Source organism: Taudactylus pleione, unplaced genomic scaffold (genome assembly GCF_031769625.1).
Source record: "Taudactylus pleione unplaced genomic scaffold, aTauple2 ptg000151l, whole genome shotgun sequence".
NCBI lineage: Eukaryota > Metazoa > Chordata > Amphibia > Anura > Myobatrachidae > Taudactylus > Taudactylus pleione.
The window spans coordinates 333768-343216 of NW_028284553.1; the positions used below are offsets into that span (position 1 = coordinate 333768).

Sequence of the window (9449 nt, forward strand, 5' to 3'; positions counted from 1 at the left end):
AGCTCCAATGGCTGTCTGTTTCTTAGTCCATATACTGGTGGGTGGAGGAGGTCCCAATGCGTTTCGTCTCTTTCAGACTTCTTCAAGGGGAGCAGGAGTTGTGAGACATAACTCATCATGGTCCATTTATATAGTGGTATACACTATGTTTAATTAATTGAATAATTCCAGCATCATCCGGCTTGTAGCCGGAAGTTAGTTATCCGGAGGTTCCGTTTATATATGATTCAATATAGAGTCTCAGCAAACATGGCCGAATGCCTGGTGTGCAGACATCTTTTTGCTCTTCCTGGCGTTTGCTCTTAGTAATCCGGATGGAGGTCCCGCTGTGGCACGCACATGGAACGCACTCCCGGAAGTGTTATTTGTCGTCGGCGGAAGTCACATGTTGGATGAACCGCACGTGACCCGCAAACTCCGGGAATAGAGTCTTTCAATACTGCGTTTCTATGGTGACAATATACATAAAAAGTTTTCCACAGAGATAACTACTATTTTCGTATAAAACATGGTTAGCCTATTATGCGCTCTAGATATTATTATAGGTCCACAGTGTTTATATTAGTTTTCCTTTATCCCATAAAGTAATATTATTTTCTACAAAATCAAACCATCAAGTGTATTAATCAATCTTATAGATAAATAATGATAATAAAAAATATAGAGACTACTAAAAAATTACATAATAAAAAAACGTCTTTTATATAGGAAAAAAACGTATTCGACAATTGTTCTTATATTTGGTTTAAATAATTGTTTTCTTAATAGATGCCCATACGAACTTTGAATATTTTTAGTATTTGGAAGATACCTTACTGATCACTTGTACCATGACTTCATTTATATTCAATAAGTACAGATTCAAACATAAGGACCCAGGTGTAAAAACATATACCCTTGGATCATATTAATACAGGAAGTTCTCAACATATAATAATTAAACATAAATAAATAAAAACACCTAAAACTTATTTCGGTGGTTACAAATGTTTCTCTCGTTTTCTCCATTTTTCAGGGCAATATTCATTGTAGTAAGCTTTACATGGGATTGCTCCTAAAAGAGGATCAGATCTCTTCCTTTATACGATACATTTTCACCTTACAATATCTACTGCTCCTGGTATTCTTGGGTGGTCTTCCATCCCAGTACTAGCCAGGCCCATCACTGTATAGCTTCCAAGATCAGACAAGATTGGGTACTTCCAGTGTGGTATGGCCGTAGGTATTTGGTATGATGTCCTGTATCTACTGAGATCTCTAACTCTTTATAAAAATGGAGCAATCTCTTAGCTTTCGTTCAGCCCATATGGAGACAATGTATTTAGCTCATATATCCAGTACATCACCCTTTGAGATAGTTTTCTAGCTAGATCACCTCCCCGGGGACCCGGGGTAACATGTTCAATAGCTCTAAAAGTCATATTATCTATTGAGGAGTTATGCTTTGTTAGGAAGTGTCTGGAAACTGAATAGGTAGTTAATTTATTCTTAAAATATCTGATATGTTCCTGTATTCAGAGTTTTAATGGGCGTTTTGTTTTCCCTACGTATTTAAGTCCGCAGGGACATTCTATAAGATAGATCACAGAGGTGGTGTTACAGTTTCCGAATTGTTTCATATGGTATTTTTTTGAGTTATTATGATTAAAAAAAGTTTTTCTATTCGGATGAAGGTATTTACACACAATACAATGGCCACATTTATAGGCACCCACTCATATTGTTGTTAAGGTATTTGATGTTGCTTTTTCTGGTAATAAACTTGGTGCTAGGATTTCTTTGAGATTTCTGGATTTTCTGAGGGTGATTATAGGTTGCTCTGGTATCACTTCTTCTAGTAATGGATCCATTTTCAATATGTTCCAGTGTTACTTGATAGTATTTCTAATTCTTCTTTCCACACAGTTATATTGTGTAATGAAGGCTACTCGATTGGTCTGTATATTTTGTTGTCTTTTAGGATTACTGACGTCCAATATCTCTTCTCTTTTGAGATGTGCACATCTGGTAATAGCCGCATTGATTATTTTTTCAGGGTAATCACGATCTCTAAATCTATCAGCATATAATTTAATCTGTTCTTCACAGAGAGGATCTGTGCTACAGTTGCGTTTGATTGTGTAAAACTGTGAGAATGGAATATTATTCTTCCAGCTACTTACATGTCCGCTTTTATAATGTAAGTAGCTGTTAGTGTCCACTGGTTTAATAAAATATATATATATATATATATATATATATATATATAATATGTATAAATATACATATATATATATATAAATGTATATATATATATACGTATGTATGTGTATATATATATATATATATATATATATATGTATGTGTATATAAATATATATATATATATATATATGTGTATATATATATATATATATATATATATATATATATATATATATATATGTATATATATATATATATATATATTTATATACACATGTATGTATATATGTGTATATATATATATATATATATATATGTATGTATATACATATGTATATATATATACACATGTATATATATTTATATATATATCTATATGTATATATATATATATATATACACGTATGTATATATATATATATATATAGCGTAGATATGAAACGGGATGCACTCCGGGACTCAGCAGAAAATAATACAAACAACCAGTCGAGTGGTTAAGGGTCGACGTTTCAGAGCCCCTAGCTCTTTTATCAAGACTTTATACACAAAAAAACGAACATACAACTGCATATATACATACCTGTGACATACACCATAGTGCTCATCCAACGCTGTCCTGTCGGAGTCCCGATGACGTCATAGGCGTGCGCAACGCCGGCGGTCGGTGACTCACAAGGGGGCGTGGCAGAAGTGAACCATCACCAAGGCAATATTATGTGTAACATAAACAAACTCTGAGGAAGAAGAAAACAGCCAGACTGATATATCACAGTAGACAATGTATACATGCAAAATATCATGAAAGGCCACCATAATCTGGCAGCACATTGAACTAATAAAGATAGATATACAAATTCTGCAAAGATCGCTGTCTATAGACAAATCTAATGATGCTGGAAAGAATAACCTACTATCAGCCTTACTAGAACACCACGTAATGAACAATCTCAGTAATATATCTGAACCTAATAAGCCAAGATTTATGCGCAAGATACCATACATACAACATTGAAAACATTCTATATAGGAATTTACAAAAAGCAAGACAAAGATAACATCTCATTAAGGCCCCACGGGTGGACCGTTTGCAAAGTATAGATCCAAAATGCTTCTTTTTGAAAAAGAATACGATCCCTGTCACCTCCTCTATGATTGGGAGGGACCCAATCAATTATTTTATATCTAATCGTAGATAAGCTGTGATGATTGTCCCTAAAATGTTTAGCCACAGGATAATCCGAATTTTTTCCTTCGATGGCAGCCCTAATGTTAGAGCGATGTAAAGCCATTCTTTCTTTCATCTGTCGAGAAGTCTTGCCAATGTATAACTTACCACACGGACATCTGATCTGATATACCACAAAACGGCTAGAACATGTGAGCGGGTATCTAATGAGAAATTTCTTACCCGAACGTGGGTGAAAGAATATATCCCCAGTTTCCAAAAAACTGCAAGTAATGCAGCCTACACATTTAAAATTGCCTGCTTTGCTGGTAAGGAAATGAGAAGTCCTTATTTTGCCGTATTGGCTGATGTCATTATGGACTACCGTATCCTTGATATTTCTGCCCCTTTTAAAAGAAGGTAGAATGGTGGATCCCTGTAGGGACGGCAATTTAGTGTCCCTACTAATCACTGGCCAAATATTCCTTGCAGTGCTCATCAGATCTGCACTAGCCGTGGTATATTGCTGTGTCCAAACCACTCGCTTAATGTCAGAATTGGGTCTAGACGATTCCAAGGCTCGACTTCTGGGAATGGCAAGGACCATTTCTTTAGCTTTCTGGAGGGTTTTGTAATGATAACCTCTTTTCAGAAATTTCAATGACATTTTATCAATTTAATTGATGATGTCCACAGGGTCACTACAAATTCTTAGGATCCTTAAAAACTGCGAATAAGGTAATCCATGTTTCATAGATGGGGGATGATGACTGTCGGCCTGTAATACTGTATTGCGGTCAGTAGGTTTGAAGAACATCGAAGTGTGTAATTCATTACGTTCATTTTGGCTAATGGTGACATCCAAAAAATGCACAGACTGGTAGCTACATTCAAAGGTGAAATTGATGGGGTGTTCTCTGTTATTTAGATCTGTCATCACCTGTATAAACTGTTCATATGACCCAGACCATAAAAGGAAAATATTGTCGATATATCTAGAATATCCTGTAATATGTTTGGAAATATCAGGATCCAGAAAGAAGAATTCTTCCTCAACATCAAACATATATATGTTGGCAAAGCTAGGTGCCACACACGAGCTCATGGCACAGCTTGAGCGTTGGACATATATTTTGCCATCAAATAAAAAATAATTTCTGGTGAGGGTACGTTCAAGTAATAGAGTGAAGAAATCAACATCCGGACCAGTATACTGCTCATGATCTTTGATAAATCTATGAACGGCCAAAATACCTTCTTTATGGGGAATACTGGTATAAAGACTGCATACATCGATGGTACACATCAATACCTGAGAAGGAAGTGGCGATAAATTCTGTAGTCTCAAGATGAAAGATGTAGTGTCTTTAAGAAAAGAGGGCTTAGTTGGCTATAGTGGCTGTAGAAAAAAATCCAAATATTTCGAGATCCCATAATACAAAGAGTCCCTGGCTGCAATGATGGGTCTACCTGGAGGAAAATGAGGATCTTTGTGCAGCTTCGGGATAGTATATAATATAGGCAATTTAGGTGTCTCTTGTTTCAAAGCCTCCTTGGTAGTAGCTAAAATTATATTGTTGACAACCGCTTGTTCTAATAGTTCATGTAGTTACAATTTGAAACTATTGGTGGGGTCTGTATCCACTAATTCATATACTGTTGCGTCTGACAATTGTTGGTATATATCAGATTTATAAGTAACCAGATCTTGCACCACTATGCCCCCGCCTTTGTCCGCGGGGCAGATGATAATATCTTGGTATTCACCAAGCTTTTTTAAGGCTGATAGTTCACTCCGTGACAGATTATTCGAAATCTGCTGACTTGGTCTAGTATAGTGGGAAATAACGTTGTCCATATAGTTGGTAAAGCACTTGATATTAATATTGGTAGACTGAGGAATAAACACTGATTTTTTGCGTATAGGACATTTATTGGCAGAAGTCATATCAGGGTCAAAATGTTCATTCAGTTTAAGTCTACGATCAAATTTGAATAAGTCAATTTTATTTTGAAAGGTATCCGGGAAGTGGGTAGGGACAAAGGATAAACCTTTGTTTAGCACCCGATTTTCTGCTTCAGTCAGCACCCTTGATGATAAGTTGAAGACTATGTCTTCCTGTACTGTGTCTTTCTTTGCCCATCTCGCCCACTCCTCGCCACGCCTTGTGCAGGTTCTCTTGTTAAATCCAGAGTAGCTCTGGTAGCTACCCCTAAAGGGGTCCTTTGGCTGTTGGAAATCGGACCTCTGCTGACACATTCGGCGTCACTAGATGATGCGGCACCACTTGAATTATCGGTTTCAAGTTGATATCTTTTATGTTTACGAAATTTCGGTCTTGACTCTCTAGTTTGGCCCCGATTGTATGCCCAACTATAGACTCTAAGTTCAGCGTAGTCTCTAGTTACAGTTTGTAGTTTGGATTTCTTAAACTTAATAAGATCGGAACGATATTTCTCTACTTGAGCAGATAATTTATTGAGCCAATCCTGGGAAGTGTCAGACTTAATTTTAGCCAAATGCACACCTTCAAAGGTAGCGATGTTGTTTTTAACTAAATTCAATTCTCTCCTGGATTCTTCAATTACTAGGAGCATTAAATCCAATGAACATTTATTAAGGACAGCTACCCATCTACAGCAGAAATCAGAATTATAGCGTCCGATGGTGGGGATATTTTTGATTCGAAATCCACGGGGAATTTTTTTGTCACGATAATAATCCGACAGGGAGACACCGTGTAAAAAATAATCAACCTCACGTTTTTTTAGACGAAACAATTGTGCAAAAAGCTGTTCTGTGGTGTCCTCACCCGATGTTTCTTTTAAATTAGCTTGAAACAAGATCGTCTCTGCTTCAGTGTCAGTAAGAGATAAAACTTCACCTATAGGCAGACAAATATTACTGAATCCAGCAGCTTCCTCAATAGCTGACATCATCAAAAAAAACTATCAGAAGATAGTTAATAAAAACAATAATCCACTGGGCTCAGTGGATTATAAACAGTCTAAAAGTGCACTATTTAGTACAACACAATGTTGGGTGCCTTGCCAAGCGTTCCTGTAAATCCTGTATAGGAGATGCAAGTTAGCATATAACTTTGTAATGGAAGACCGGCACTCCAATTAAAGACAACATGCCCAGGTGCACTCCCAGATATAACTCCAAAATAGCGTAGATATGAAACAGGATGCACTCCGGGACTCAGCAGAAAATAATACAAACAACCAGTCGAGTGGTTAAGGGTCGACGTTTCAGAGCCCCTAGCTCTTTTATCAAGACTTTATACACAAAAATACGAACATACAACGGCATATAAACATACCTGTGACATACACCATAGTGCTCATCCAACGCTGTCCCGTCGGAGTCCGATGACGTCATAGGCGTGCACAACGCCGGCGGTCGGTGACTCACAAGGGGGCGTGGCAGAAGTGAACCATCACTAAGGCAATATTATGTGTAACATAAACAAACTCTGAGGAAAAAGAAAACAGCATATAATATAACCAGACTGATATATCACAGTAGACAATGTATACATGCAAAATATCATGAAAGGCCACCATAATCTGGCAGCACATTTGAACTAATAAAGATCGCTGTCTATAGACAAATCTAATGATGCTGGAAAGAATAACCTACTATCAGCCTTACTAGAACACCACGTAATGTACAATCTCAGTAATATATCTGAACCTAATAAGCCAAGATTTATGCGCAAGATATCATACATACAACATAGAAAACATTCTATATAGGAATTTACAAAAAGCAAGACAAAGATAACATCTCATTAAGGCCCCACGGGTGGACCGTTTGCAAAGTATAGATCCAAAATGCTTCTTTTTGCAAAAGAATACGATCCCTGTCACCTCCTCTATGATTGGGAGGATTCAGCAATATTTGTCTGCCTATAGGTGAAGTTTTATCTCTTACTGACACTGAAGCAGAGACGATCTTGTTTCAAGCTAATTTAAAAGAAACATCGGGTGAGGACACCACAGAACAGCGTTTTGCACAATTGTTTCGTCTAAAAAAACGTGAGGTTGATTATTTTTTACACGGTGTCTCCCTGTCGGATTATTATCGTGACAAAAAAATCCCCCGTGGATTTCGAATCAAAAATATCCCCACCATCGGACGCTATAATTCTGATTTCTGCTGTAGATGGGTAGCTGTCCTTAATAAATGTTCATTGGATTTAATGCTCCTAGTAATTGAAGAATCCAGGAGAGAATTGAATTTAGTTAAAAACAACATCGCTACCTTTGAAGGTGTGCATTTGGCTAAAATTAAGTCTGACACTTCCCAGGATTGGCTCAATAAATTATCTGCTCAAGTTGAGAAATATCGTTCCGATCTTATTCAGTTTAAGAAATCCAAACTACAAACTGTAACTAGAGACTACGCTGAACTTAGAGTCTATAGTTAGGCATACAATCGGGGCCAAACTAGAGAGTCAAGACCGAAATTTCGTAAACATAAAAGATATCAACTTGAAACCGATAATTCAAGTGGTGCCGCATCATCTAGTGACGCCGAATGTGTCAGCAGAGGTCCGATTTCCAACAGCCAAAGGACCCCTTTAGGGGTAGCTACCAGAGCTACTCTGGATTTAACAAGAGAACCTGCACCAGGCGTGGCGGGGAGTGGGCGAGGAGGGCAAAGAAAGACACAGTACAGGAAGACATAGTCTTCAACTTATCATCAAGGGTGCTGACTGATGCAGAAAATCGGGTGCTAAACAAAGGTTTATCCTTTGTCCCTACCCACTTCCCGGATACCTTTCAAAATAAAATTGACTTATTCAAATTTGATCGTAGACTTAAACTGAATGAACATTTTGGCCCTGATATGACTTCTGCCAATAAATGTCCTATACCCAAAAAATCAGTGTTTATTCCTCAGTCTACCAATATTAATATCAAGTGCTTTACCAACTATATGGACAACGTTATTTCCCACTATACTAGACCAAGTCAGCAGATTTCGAATAATCTGTCACGGAGTGAACTATCAGCCTTAAAAAAGCTTGGTGAATACCAAGATATTATCATCCGCCCCGCGGACAAAGGCAGGGGCATAGTGGTGAAAGATCTGGTTACTTATAAATCTGATATATACCAACAATTGTCAGACACAACAGTATATGAATTAGTGGATACAGACCCCACCAATAGTTTCAAATTGGAACTACATGAACTATTAGAACAAGCGGTTGTCAACAATATAATTTTAGCTACTACCAAGGAGGCTTTGAAACAAGAGACACCTAAATTGCCTATATTATATACTATCCCGAAGCTGCACAAAGATCCTCATTTTCCTCCAGGTAGACCCATCATTGCAGCCAGGGACTCTTCGTATTATGGGATCTTGAAATATTTGGATTTTTTTCTACAGCCACTATTGCCAACTAAGCCCTCTTTTCTTAAAGACACTACATCTTTCATCTTGAGACTACAGAATTATCGCCACTTCCTTCTCAGGTATTGATGTGTACCATCGATGTATGCAGTCTTTATACCAGTATCCCCCATAAAGAAGGTATTTTGGCCGTTCATAGATTTATCAAAGATCATGAGCAGTATACTGGTCCGGATGTCGATTTCTTCACTCTATTACTTGAACGTACCCTCACCAGAAATTATTTTTTATTTGATGGCAAAATATATGTCCAACGCTCAGGCTGTGCCATGAGCTTGTGTGTGGCACCTAGCTTTGCCAACATATATATGTTTGATGTTGAGGAAGAATTCTTCTTTCAGGATCCTGATATTTCCAAACATATTACAGGATATTCCAGATATATCGACGATATTTTCCTTTTATGGTCTGGGTCATACGAACAGTTTATACAGGTGATGACAGATCTAAATAACAGAGAACACCCCATCAAATTCACCTTTGAATGTAGCTACCAGTCTGTGCATTTTTTGGATGTCACCATTAGCCAAAATGAATGTAATGAATTACACACTTCGATGTTCTTCAAACCTACTGACCGCAATACAGTATTACAGGCCGACAGTCATCATCCCCATCTATGAAATATGGATTACCTTATTCGCAGTTTTTAAGGATCCTAAGAATTTG

The 9449-nt window shown here is 37.3% G+C and overlaps 1 pseudogene; it reads right to left on the bottom strand.

Moving 5' to 3' along the window:
- Window positions 1–1105: 1105 nt before the first annotated feature.
- Window positions 1106–1224, bottom strand: LOC148522196 (5S ribosomal RNA; annotated as a pseudogene).
- Window positions 1225–9449: the final 8225 nt, after the last annotated feature.